Below are 12847 nucleotides of genomic sequence, written 5' to 3'. Positions count from 1 at the left end.
TAATTACAGTTTTGGAAAGTTTACATCATTCATCTTTTTATGGCACCTCTTAATGGAAGGCTCTGGAGATTAAAACTCTTGACAATTTCCATGATGTAAAAATGGAAAGCTGACCTAGAGAAAGATGGGACAAAAGACGAACATTTGAGAAGTTTTAAGCTGAGATGGGATCTTACACAGTAGCCTATATAAAGTAGATGAAGTTCCTGAAAAATGACAGAAATATGAGTTTTGCCAGAAGGAATGCCGTTTTATGGGAAGAGTGATTATTTTGCACTTTCTCACCACCAAGCATGTGCTTGTTTCAGGCAACAGCCCTTTGAGGCAGGTACTGTTATCATGCCACTGTACAGATGAAGAAACTGAGGCACAGAGTGTCCCAGGTCTGACAGCTGGTAATCAGTTGCGCCAGAAACGAAACACGAGGCAACCTGGCTGCAGAGACCACGCTTGGGCCACTGTTGACCTCATCCCTGGTCCCAGCCTCCCTTGACTTGTCCATCGGACACCAGCTTAAGCCGGTCGTTTTCGTGCAGTGGCTCCAAGGTCTCCAGTCCGCCCAAGCCCTCCCTCCCTGGGCGTCGGGGAGTCAGAGGTGCCTTTTCTTGCAGAGGATGCGGGGAACCGCGCCCGCACCCTGCAGCCCTGGACGCGCGCCCCTGCGGGCGGCGGGAACGCGGGAGCGGCGCGCACGTGCCGCTGGGAAGGGGCGCCCGGGCGCGCCAAGATGGCGGCGGCCGCGGCCGCAGCGGCGACGGTTGGCGGTGGCCCGTGAGGCGGGCGGGGCTGGCGGCGCAGAGGCGGGGTCCCGGGCGAGCCGCCCTGGGAGGCGGGGGGCCGTTTCCATAGCAGCGGCAGGAGGTGTCGCTCCGGGGAACTTCCTGGTTCCCGGGCTCGGCTTCGCCGGGATCCTCTTGGAAGGGAAACAATGGGGCGGAGGGCACTGCAGTAGCCGCCGTCGCGCCGGGACCTGCTCGGCCGCCGGGACTCCCCGCTCTGCCCCCTTCCACAGCCTCCGCAGACAGGACCGTCCGGAGGTAACTTCTTTTCCTCCTGTCCCACCGCCAGTGGCCGGCCCGCGGCGGCGTCTCCCTGGGTTTCCTCCGGGGCAGGGACTCCGACTTGGCCCCAGGGAGCCGGACGCCGCCATTCCCGGACCTGGGGGAGGTGGACGGAGCTGCGGCTGCCCCGTCAGCCTTCGCCGGGGTAGGCTCCGGAAACCTGTCCCCGTCCTGTCCCCACTCTGGAACCTTGATTGTGGGGTTCTGTGAGTGTGATTGGCAGGTTGGCGGGCGCCGGCTGGGGGGCGCTGGGGGCGTGCGGGGAGGGTCTGCCGGGACAGCACGGGGTGGGGACCTGATGGCCGAGGAAGGGGGCTCGTGGAAGGGGCCGCAGTCGACCAGATCCTGGGGGAGGCTAGACCCGCTGCCTCCCCTCCCCCCGGCAAGTTGCGTCCCCGGGAGACGTGTCTCCCTTGCAAGTTTCACTTGCGTCCTCCGGAGTCCAAGTGGGCAGGACTGGCAAACTTCGTGCTTTTCAATTACTGCCTTCGTGCGGCGGAACCGAGGCAAGGGGAGGATGGGGTGAACAAGGGACTGGGAGCGCCTGGAAATCTGTGCATCTTTGCAAACTTTGCAGAATAGTTCGGAGCTAACAGCCGTGTGATGGTGCGGCGGATCTAATGCGTGAGAATGGTTACTCGCAGGTATTTTAATGCCGGAAAATGTGAGGAGTCTATGAATCCATGGGTGGACATTTCTATAAATTGAAGATTAAACTCTCCCCGCTTCTCTCCTCCACCCCCATTCTAATCCACAGATGCTTTGTAGTCAGTAGACTTCAACATGAGTTAAATGAGTCCCTTGCGGGACTCGGAAAGATTTTTCATTTGGGGCAATACCCAGCATTGGAAATAATGTGACACAAGTGGAAAAAAAAAATGGGGACACGATCTTAATATTTTGCTTTCTGGAAGAAAATGGTTTCAATCCTAAATTCATCGACAAAGAATTAAGTCTTTGGGATAGATATTTAATATTTTATAATTCAGAAAAGTTGGACACAACTTTTGAGATCACCTTGGCCAATTCCCTCATATATTGACTCTCTGGGAAGTTCTGCTAGAACTAGAAGCAAGTCACGGTGCTTTTTTCTTTTGTGAAGTCACATTAAGAATTAAACTAGTGAGCATCAAGTGAACAGTGGTTTATTTGCTTTTATTTCTCACTCCATCAGACCCTAAAATTAAGAAAATTACTTCTGAGTTTGCTGTTCTTTTATAATAAAGTTTGTAAAGTCGAGTTTATTACTTAAGGTGGATGTTGACCCTGTGTGGTATCTACATAGGCGATTGAAATACATCTAATTAAAAAAAAAATTTACTGATAAAAGTAGGAATTAATTTTTAAAGAAAACCATAGTCTTGATTGCAAGTACAGGTATCCTGAGTTAACAGAAATTCCTTTGCTAGAATTGAGTTGTCACAAAGGCATTCAAAGAAGCATCCTTTGCCAAACATTAAGAATTTGGGCCCTGAGTGGAGTTTGGTGTTGGTGCCTACCTACTGTTTTCAGTGAGACTGTCATTCTTTCTTTACTTGCTTTTGGTAAGGATAGCCCAGTCCAGTTTTCACAGGGTTTTGAAATGAATGAGCTTCTAGTGAGGACAGCTGCCATTGGTTAAACAAGCCAGTGAGTAGAAGTGACGGCTTTGACACCGTCTGTTAATGGACTGGTCAGCCTTAGCATTATTGGGAACCCAGACAACTTCCTGGCATGCAGATCCAATGTGGGCCTCCGGTGCCCAGCAGAGGTTGCCCTGGTCAGTCTTTGCCACCAGTGCTCGTCTTTCTCAAGTTACTGTTACATTTTGTAGCTGGTGAAAATGGGTGAAAAAGAGGCCAGCAAATTCAAGCTAGTGGCAAATAGAAAACAAGTAAAATTACACTGGTTACAAAGTGCTAGGAATGCCTAGGCAGCTTGAAGTTGGCAAAAGCCTTAGTAATAATACTAAAACTTTGGGAATTGCTAGAAAGAGACAAGTGATTACATTTTGTGCTTTATATTTGCAATTTCCCTTTAACCATTCTTGTTTTCTTTTAGTGCAATGATATTGTTATAAAGAATACTCAGACCATGTATTAACAGAAAGTTACAGTTTTTCCCTTTAGTGTGATTTTTGGAAGGCCTATTGCATTCTTAGATGTGATTTACTTGTATTTAGAGGTTCATTTTTTTCCCTTTAAACAGTGTCTCAGTTTTTACAGTGGAAGTTAATACAAAGATAAATTAATTTGAAAGAATTCTGACTCACAGCACACTTCATTGTAGTACATGGGGATTAGAGCATGGGAATTAGTCATAGACACTTAGATTCTCAACGGGTTGGTGCCGTTTCCAGGCTATATCATTTCATGCAAGTAACTTACATTTTTAAAGCTTCTTTCTTTGTAAAATTGGGGGAATCAAAAATTCATGTTTGTTTATTCAACACGTATTTCTTGAGTGCCTTCTCTGTACCACAGGACCTTATGTTAGGTGCCCTGTTTTCAACAACAGGGGGTGTGAGTGAGTCTTTTGAGATAAAGTACAGGGAACTCTGAAACCTACAACTAGGGGCTGGAGGGAACTTGATTGGGACGTGGCAGGGCAAGCTTCCCTAAGCAAGTGACTTGTAAGACCTGAAGGATGAAGAGGAGATGGTAGGTGGACAGGGGAGGTGGGTGGCTGGGTGGGGCACAGAGGATGAGAGAAGAGCATGTACACAGTCCTGGAAGAGGCTGTTGTGAAGGTTAGATAGGAATGACTGTGTGTGTTAGTGCCCTACATGGCACGGAAGCAACCACTGTAAGTTGTATAGAGAAGGCTCTTGGCACCACGCTCTAATCATCTGAACCGAGAGGCTCAGTCTTGTTACACAGGCGTTATTGAAAGGGAGTCAATGTGTTTGACTAACCACCCGAGACCTGGAAATGACTCTCTGCACACATTGGTGTCTACTGTTGTAACGCTGGCACCATTACTTTAGTTTCTGTATCTGTGAAACTGGCATTCAATGTTAAATGAAAGGTCCTTTGATTTCTTTACAGAGATACTATGTGATATCACTATAGTATTTTAATTTTGATGGCATTTTCCCTTGGAATAGCTTAGAGTACCGTATTTAAAATAGCTACTCACAAAGTGGTAATACCGATCCACCCTAAAATAAAATCAAAAAAGTTAAGTGATAGGTGGTTTCATTTGCTTCTAGGAAGATCAAGAGTGACTGGAGTTTCATGTCTTGCTTGCTTAAGTGTTTTTGGCTCTACAGAGATTATTTAATTATTCTCTGATAGAAGAGCACATTGCTCCTATTCCTGCTGACGTTGATGAGTGAAGGAAAAGTTATAATTTTATCCTGGAATTTTCCTTTTGCTGAATTGGTAAGTGAATTAAAAAATAGTACAGTAATGTTTTTCATGAAATAAGTGAAAAGATATCTTTTTAAGCTTCTTAATTTATTTCAGTTAGTAATGTTATATAGTTCAGTAATGGGGAATTAATATTTTACTATGGAAATACTCCATTATTTATAAGCCAGTTGGCTCTCCGGGCTTTTTGTCCCAGTTTCTTTTTGTTTGGATGTTGGCTATTTTAATGCTCATTAGCATATCTGTGGTAAGATAAGAAAAGATAAGGTGAAATAAGATTTTGAAAAGTCAGTCACAATGGAAAAAATGGAATAGATGAGGAGATTGAAATTTATGAAGGTTAGATATGTGTGTGTGGGCTAGATCTGTGTATTTTGCCAATGCCTATTATAAAAATTAATGAATTGGCACACAATAACTCTATTGACATTAATCTTTAAAAATAAAAAAATCCAATTGTTTCACCTGTTTCACATTCTTTTTTTCTCTTCCTAGTTTTGTTTTGGATTGATTTTTTTACAAAAATAATTATTCCATTTCCTCCTTTTTGTTAGCTTGGGATTATACATTCTCTTACTATTCTTTTAGTGTTTGCCTAAGAAATTCTAATGTGTTTTCTCAACTTATCAAAGTGTAATATTAATTGAGACTCTCACTTTTTTCCCCATAATGCAAGGGCTTTAAAAACAGTAAAGTCAACTTCTTTCCTTTACCTATTTCATTGTTATCATGTTTTTAAATGGATATATACATGCATGTATATAGCTTTTAAACCCCAAAGATATTTTTCTGTTCTTTTATGCTTTTATTATTTAGTTAGACTTATTGCATTTTCTTTCATTCCTTCTTGCATTACTGACCTTCCATTTGGAATAATTTTCCTTCTGCCTGAAGTATTCCCTTCTGCCCTTTAGTATTTTCTTTAAAGTAGATCTAGTATTGATAAATTTTCAAACTTTTTGTTTGAGAATGTTTTTATTTCACCTACATTCTTGAAAAATACTTTTTGCCCGATATGGAATTCTAGATTGGAGATAATATACAATACATATGAGTATATTTATATGTTAGTTTTTGAGGAAGAGATTATTCTGTAATATTTGGTTTTGTTTCTATTGAGAAGTCAATTGCCGTTTATAACTTTTTTGTTGATAATTTGTTCCTTTGTCAGGATGTTTTAAAGATTCTGTTTTTGAATTTCAAATGATTTCCTCTCTTTTTTTTCTTTTCTTGCTTGGAGTCTCCCTTTTGATGCTGTGATTTGATGTATTTTAGTAGTTTTGTATAGTTTTCATCCGTCATCTCTTCAAATATGCTTCTTCGCCTTTCTCTTGCTTAATCTTTGTGGAATATCAATTATACACGATGCTGGATCTCACCAAATCCTCTATGTATTTCACTTGTCTTTTGTGTTTTCCATTATTTTGCTTGTTTTTGTTCTTGACATTTTCTTTTGGCCTATTCTCCAGTTTACTAAACTCATTCTCATCTCTATCTAATCTGCTCTTATTCTCTGGGTTCTCAATTTTGGTTATTGTACTTTTCATTCTGAAGGTTCAATTTGATTCTTTTTAAAATTTGCTATGCCACTTTTATAGTTTCTAATACCCTATCAAAATTTTCAATCTTTGCACATACCTTTTTGGACAGAATAAGCATATAAACTCTGTTGCAGAGTCCTACAGGTTTTTCTCTGTAATCTGTTATTTCTCAAGGAGTCTCATGTCCTGTGTACCTGCTTATCTGTGATTGTGTACTGTTCATTGTATTTGAAAAAGTATTTCTAGAAGTAATTACAGATTTAGATAAGGATTTTTCCTTTGCTTTTGCCAGGAATTTAGGATCGCCTTTATCAAATTGAGATTTTTTTTTAGAGAGTCTATGCAAGGGCTGGTTTAGTTTGCTTCTGGGCTATCCCTTCTTTTGGGATTCAGCTGTTTGAGGTCTTATTGCAAAGCAGGGAATGGCTCCCTTGGTGGTCTTGTACTCTGATGTTTTGTCTTCTCAGCCTGCAAGGCTGCCTAAGTGCAGTTTAGCCTCTCAGGCACTTTTTTTTTTTTTGGATTGGTTAATTTTTTTTTTTTAAATTATTTTCAGGTGTACAAAACAATGTAATAGTTAGACGTTTACACCCCTCACAAAGTGATAACTCCCTTCCCCCGCCAATCTCTACCCCTCTGCCATCATTGTCAGGCACCTCTTTTGATTATTTTGATTAGGCAAACATTTCCAGGAATAAAGAAGTCCCATGGTGCCATGCTTCCCATTCTGGATTCCGGTTACCTCTTGGACTATGGCTGATAATTCCTCATTATCCTGTTAGCCCTTTGGTACCCCCACCCCTTTTTAAATTAAGGGGATATATATGGCACTAATCTTAAATGTATACCTTGAAGAATTTTTACAAATGTAATTAAGTGTATAATCATACCTAGTTCAATATATAAGACATTTTTGTCACCCCAGAAGGCTCTGTCACACTCCTTCCCAATCAAAACTACCTTGCTCCCCTGCCTCAGGTAACAATTACTTAGTTTTCTATCACCATAGATTAGCTTTGCATTTCCTAGTTTTTCATCAAAATGGTATAGAATATGTACTGGCTTGTGTCTGGCTTCTTTCATTCGACATTGTGCTGTATCAGTGAGATTCAGCTGCATTGGTACATGTAGCAGTAGTATTTCTTTTTCATTGCCCCATACTTGTTCTATTACTGTGGCACCTAAGAAATTGCCTCAAATCTCAGTGACTTCAATGATAACAACATTTATTTTCCTCAAATCTGCATTTTGGGTAATGCTTGTCTCCTCTTCATTTGGTTTCAAGTAGGGCTGCTTGAAGGCTGGGCCTAGTATTGTTTGAAGCTTTGCTTGCATGTCTGGTGGCTGATGACAGAACACCTAAATGTGGCCTGAGCGTGTTCACAACATGGTGGCTGGTTTCCAAGGGCAAGTGTCCCACCCACAGGGGGTGAGGAGAGGGGTGGAGAGCGTGTGAGCCAAACAGACGCTATAGTGCTTCTTAGGACTTGGTTTGAAGCTTATGCAATATTACTTCTACTGCAGTCTATTCTTTGAGGCAGTTATGAGCCTACTCAGGTTTAAAGAGATGGGAAACAGACTCTGCCTCCTGTTGGGGAGAGGCAAGATTCTGGAAGAGCATGTGAGACTGGAAATCATGCAGTGGTGGGTATTGGAAAACTCAAAGTGCATAGCGGTAGCTACTATATGACTATATCATGATTTATGTATCCATTCTGCTCTTAATAGACATTTGGACAATTTCCAGTTTGGGGCTATTGTAATAAAGCTGCTATGGACATTCTTATACGTGTATTTTGCTGAATATATGCATTCCCTGCCTTTGGATATATCTCTAGGAATGACATTATTGAGTAATAGGTGGAATTTGAATAGCTGTATCTATATATCTATATCTGTATATCTGTATAGCTCTGTCTAGCTCTGTCGCTATATGAAGTCTGACAATTAAGTTCGTGAACTTGTTGCAACAATGTTGCTAACCTTATTTTGATATCAGAGGGATTATTCATTATGAATTTGTACCAACTGGACAAACAGTTAACCAAGTTGACTATTTGGAAGTGCTGAAAAGGCTGCATGAAAAAGTTAGACGACCTGAACTTTTCGCCAGCAATTCATGGATTTTGCATCATGACAATGCACCAGCTCACACAGCACTGTCTGTGAGGGAGTTTTTAACCAGTAAACAAATAACTGTATTGGAACACCCTCCCTACTCACCTGATCTGGCCCCCAATGACTTCTTCCTTTACTGGAAGATAAAGGAAATATTGAAAGGAAGACACTTTGATGACATTCAGGACATCAAGGGTAATGTGACAACAGCTCTGATGGCCATCCCAGGAAAAGAGTTCCAAAATTGCTTTGAAGGTGGACTAGGTGCTGGCGTCGGTGCATAGCTTCCCAAGGGGAGTACCTCGAAGGTGACCGTAGTGATATTCAGCAGTGAGATAGATATGTAGCACTTTTTCTAGGATGAGTTTGCGAACTTACTTGCCAGACGTACATATCTATCTATATGTCTATCTTTCTAGGTTTAGAAGTAACTATCAAAGTTTTCAGAAATAGTTGTACCAATTTATACCCTCTGATATTTTTGATGATTTAAAAATATGCTTAATATGTATTTTTTGTATAGTTTTAATTTTTTTTATTTTTATTGTTTTCAAGCAAGAGGGTTGATCTGTAATACCTGGTCTAGATTTGTTGGGAATGCAGGTCCCTCATCTTGTCTTTTATGTGACTTCATGTATATGTATTACTTTCCCAGCTAGATGCTTACTTGTTGGAACACAGACTGGGTAGAAGAGTCTGATTGTGAAGTAATAGACTAATTTGTACAGCAGCAGTTTAGAATAGCTATTCAAATTAGTGCTGACAGTTGTTCCTATTAGCAGACTGTCTACATGAATTGCTGGAGAGAAAATTGTTTTAGAAATTGCTTTCAGGGGATATTGAACCCATCCCTTATCAGTTTATATCACATTTTGTTTTTGATCCAACATTTTACTGTCAGTTCGAATTGTAAACTCATTCATCAGGCTTTCTTTGGAAATATGAGTATTTTTCTATTATAAAAGGTTTACCTCCAAAGTTAATGATGTACTGTCACTGAAGGTTGCCAAAAGAATGTCATCTAGGTTCTCCCCTCAAGAGTTACTTTTTATTATTTCACTGTTAATTGTCATTTTGATTTTTTTCCAAGTGTCATTTGAATCTAAACCAATATTTTAGACTAGTTTGTTTCAGTTCACACCTGGTTTACTGCAATAATTTAATTGACTTATCCTGCTTATGATGCTAAGGACTCTTTCTTAGTTACCCATTGAGTTAAAATTAGTTTTTAGGTTATAAATCTTACAATGCTAGAAAGAGAACTTAAAAATTATGTTTCAACTCTTTTATATAATAAGAGAAAAGATGAATCAGTACTAATACATGTATCAAATATGTAGGATATTTAGCATACCAAAGCATTTTTCCCATGACAATCTTGAGGGGTAGGCAGGGTGGAAATTTTAATTCTTGTTTTACAGATAAAGAGACCAAGGCTCAGAAAAGTCCAGGGAGCGGGTTAGTGACGGCACTTTATCATCTGTATCTGGAACCCCTACATGTTGAGGTTTTCTGGCAAGGCCCAGAGTCTGCCATCAGCTTGCTGAATTCCAATGGTATTGGTATCCTGTGTGAATTCTCCTCTCCTTAACTGTAATATGTATATTTTTTGCCCATAAATTTCCTCATTTTCATTCAGTACAGGGCCTTTGCATGAGCTGCGGCCCTTGACTCCCATCTCACTCTCCAGTTTCTTTAGTATTTTTGTCCTGAATATTTGTTAGTGTAGGATGGCTGGGGCCAGGTATCTCAAGCCCCTTAGAAGTTTTTGCATCATTGTCTGGCTGAATTAGTACTTAGCGAATGAACAGTGGATGCATTCTGGTGTTTAGAATTAGGTCTGAATTCCTGATGAGAGGGCCAGGATTCAGGGCTGCTTTCCTATATGCTCCCCCTGGTGTCTGCTCTGCTGCTTATTATTATAGTTGGCAGCCTGGGATTCTGAGCTACCTTGTAAAAGGATGCCAGTCTCCTGAAAACCAGAGACTGTATCCTTCATTTTAGCTTTCAGTTGTAGAGGTCAGGCATTAAGTTCAGTCAGTTCTGACCGGATGTATCAAATGCATTGGGCAAATATAGCACATAAACCAATCATAAGCCACTTTCGAAGGGCCTTGCCTCTCTGAGATGGATAAGGAAGCTTTGGAAAGGACATTTGTTTCCTAAATACCTAGAAGTTGACGTGTTGACCAGTGTAAAGCTACTAGAATTTGGTAAGTCTTGAAAACCTAACTTAAATTCTACCTGTAGAAGGGGAAATTAGACCTCATTCTTATCTGATGCTTCATTAACATTCATGTGTCAACAAACAGGAAACCGAAAGACTCCTTATTTTGCCCATTTCACTATCTGATCTTATTAGCAGGAAGTACTTTGTTGATTTAGTGACTACGATAAACAAACCTCCTTTCGCTCTAGCAACGGTAGGTTTACTTCACTTCTCTTGGGGGAAGAAAATACTTAGAGCTGTGGGAATTTAGCATTGTGTTTAGGGGATATCAATTGCAGAAAGAGCATTTTTTATAAAAAGGCCAATAATTGAGAAAGTACAGTGGTGAGACCTTCCGTGGCAATGAATAATGACTTTAATATAAACTCAAGTTATTTCTTTATCTGGAAGGAGACTACATTACATTACCTGGGAATCTGCCCTTACATATGTATTTGAACTAATGAACTGTGAATCTGAATTAAGAAAGGAAAGTACTAGAATTACCATGATTTAAGTTCCATGGGGATAGGGTCTTTGTTTTGTTCATGGCTGTGTCTGCAGAGTCTAGAACACTGCCTGGTTCATAGTAGCTGCTCAATAAATATCATACATTTTTATATTATCAGTCTTTTAAGTTTAAAAACTGAACACTAGTCATTTAAGTATTGGTTTATAAGCCTTTTGGGAAATACATTTAAATTGGTTGAGGCATCATTTCTGATTACATAAAGCACATTGCAGAGTATTCATTTGTCGTTACATTTCTTTGAGACATTTTAAAATGATGCATGATAGTCTGTTACATATAAATTAACAATTCATTTAGTCAGTCCCTCACTTTTGGATATTTAAGTTGTTTATAACTTTTTTTGCTATTACAAATAATGCTTCAGTGAAGGAATTTTTCTTAAGCTTTTTGTTAGGATGGCAGTTCAACAAATAGCAATTAGCAAAACAGGATCTAGGAATTTCTACTAAAACAGGAACTTGGATTACACAGCCGTGAAGGTGAGATCAGAAATTTCAATGATCAGACAGTTGAGATCAGACAGCACAAATGGTACAACTCTGTGGGTCGGCCAGCTGCTTCCACATGTGGATAATGTATAATCATTGGTCTTTTCACAGAAAAGCTCTGTTGCAATTTGTAGTGGAATTGGCTATCACTTGTATTTGTCTTTTACTTTTAAAGAATAAATGAGTCACTACAACTGTTTCTTCCTCTTAATTATGGCTTAAAGATTAAAAATGCATTTAACTCCTTTATACATGTGGTTACATACGTTACTTTTATTTATAGTCATTTCATTTCTGACTTTTGTTGGAAAATTTTTGCTTTTTCATATTAAAATATAAAATGTTACATTTATACAAAAGCCTGTATGTACTATGTGTCACATAGGGTCTGATGTAACGATACCTGTATAACCCTCCCTCAGCTTAGGTGATCGGACATGGATCACATCTCCCTCCTACTGTTCTCCATATTACGACTGTCCCGAGAAAACCGTCAGCCTGAACTCTGGGGTCTAGTATTCTCTTGCTTTTCTTTATGGTTACATTACATATGTGTATGTCCTAAACAACATATTGTTAATTTGACATATTTCGGTACTTTATATAAATGATATCATTATGTGTGTGTGTGTGAGTACAAATTTAATGAGTAACATTAAAACTCACGAACTTAATTTGCATTTAAAGTGAATATCTTACCCTCTGCATTGATCATCTTTTGCTGTAGTAATGCTGTGTAACAAACCACTGCTAAATTTCAGTGGTGTACCATGACGAACATTGAATTCTAGCTCACGAGTTTGGCGGTCTCTGCTGGGGTTGGCTGCAAGCTGTGGGTTGGGTTCAGTTATGCACCAGGACCAGCGGCTTCCTGGGGTTCAGTGCAGGAGCACAAGACGCCACTCCACGGACAGACAGATGCAGCGCTCTAACGAAAGCCTCCAGGTAGAACTGTGGAGTGTCGCTTTGCCCTACTGAAGCCAGCACATATGGCCAGGCCCCCCTCCCTTGAGGTGGGGAGTATACTCCTCCCCCAGGGAAGTACCAAGGCCAGTGAGTGAAGGAAGACACATGAACAAGAGGGAGTGTTTGCCCGTCTTCCTCCTGAGAAACAGCGTGAGAAACTTGGGACATGTTCATTCCTATTACCTCCCTCTACATGGCACACTGGTTTTGTTCAGTGTTTTAGTATTTTTGGTAACTCTTGATTTAGAAATTATACCTCTAATATTTGTTTGAATTTACTCGTATTTACAATTTTCTTTTCTCACCGTTCTTTTTTGTATTTCAGACCGTCCTTTTTGGCATCACTTTCCATCTTTGTGCACTATAGTTTTAGAAGCATCCTTAGTGAAAATCTGTTTACAGTATATTCCCTCAGGTTGTTTCTGAAATTTTCTTTATTTTGCCTTTTTCTAGAAAAAATAGTTTAGCTAAATTGAGTACTTAATTATAGCTTAATGGTTAATTTAGAACTTTGAAGATTCTATTCTAGTATCTTCTGGCTTCTATTGTTGCAGTTGCTAAATCAGCTGTCAAGTCTAATTG

General features: G+C 40.2%; 1 protein-coding gene across 2 annotated transcripts in view; it reads left to right on the top strand.

Moving 5' to 3' along the window:
• The first annotated feature begins 857 nt into the window (after positions 1 to 857).
• Positions 858 to 12847, top strand: part of USP6NL (USP6 N-terminal like) — a 148217-nt gene continuing 136227 nt past the window's right edge. Inside the window, exon 1 of one of the 2 annotated variants that reach the window (XM_033100773.1) lies at positions 858 to 1037. The gene's annotated coding sequence lies outside the window, so the exon portion shown is untranslated. Of the gene's footprint in view, positions 1038 to 1171; positions 1207 to 12847 lie in introns of those variants that run through there. The other variant, XM_033100774.1, reaches the window with a different exon arrangement.

Source organism: Rhinolophus ferrumequinum, assembly GCF_004115265.2.
Source record: "Rhinolophus ferrumequinum isolate MPI-CBG mRhiFer1 chromosome 5 unlocalized genomic scaffold, mRhiFer1_v1.p scaffold_110_arrow_ctg1, whole genome shotgun sequence".
Taxonomy (NCBI): domain Eukaryota; kingdom Metazoa; phylum Chordata; class Mammalia; order Chiroptera; family Rhinolophidae; genus Rhinolophus; species Rhinolophus ferrumequinum.
This window is presented reverse-complemented; position numbering and strand designations above follow the sequence as displayed.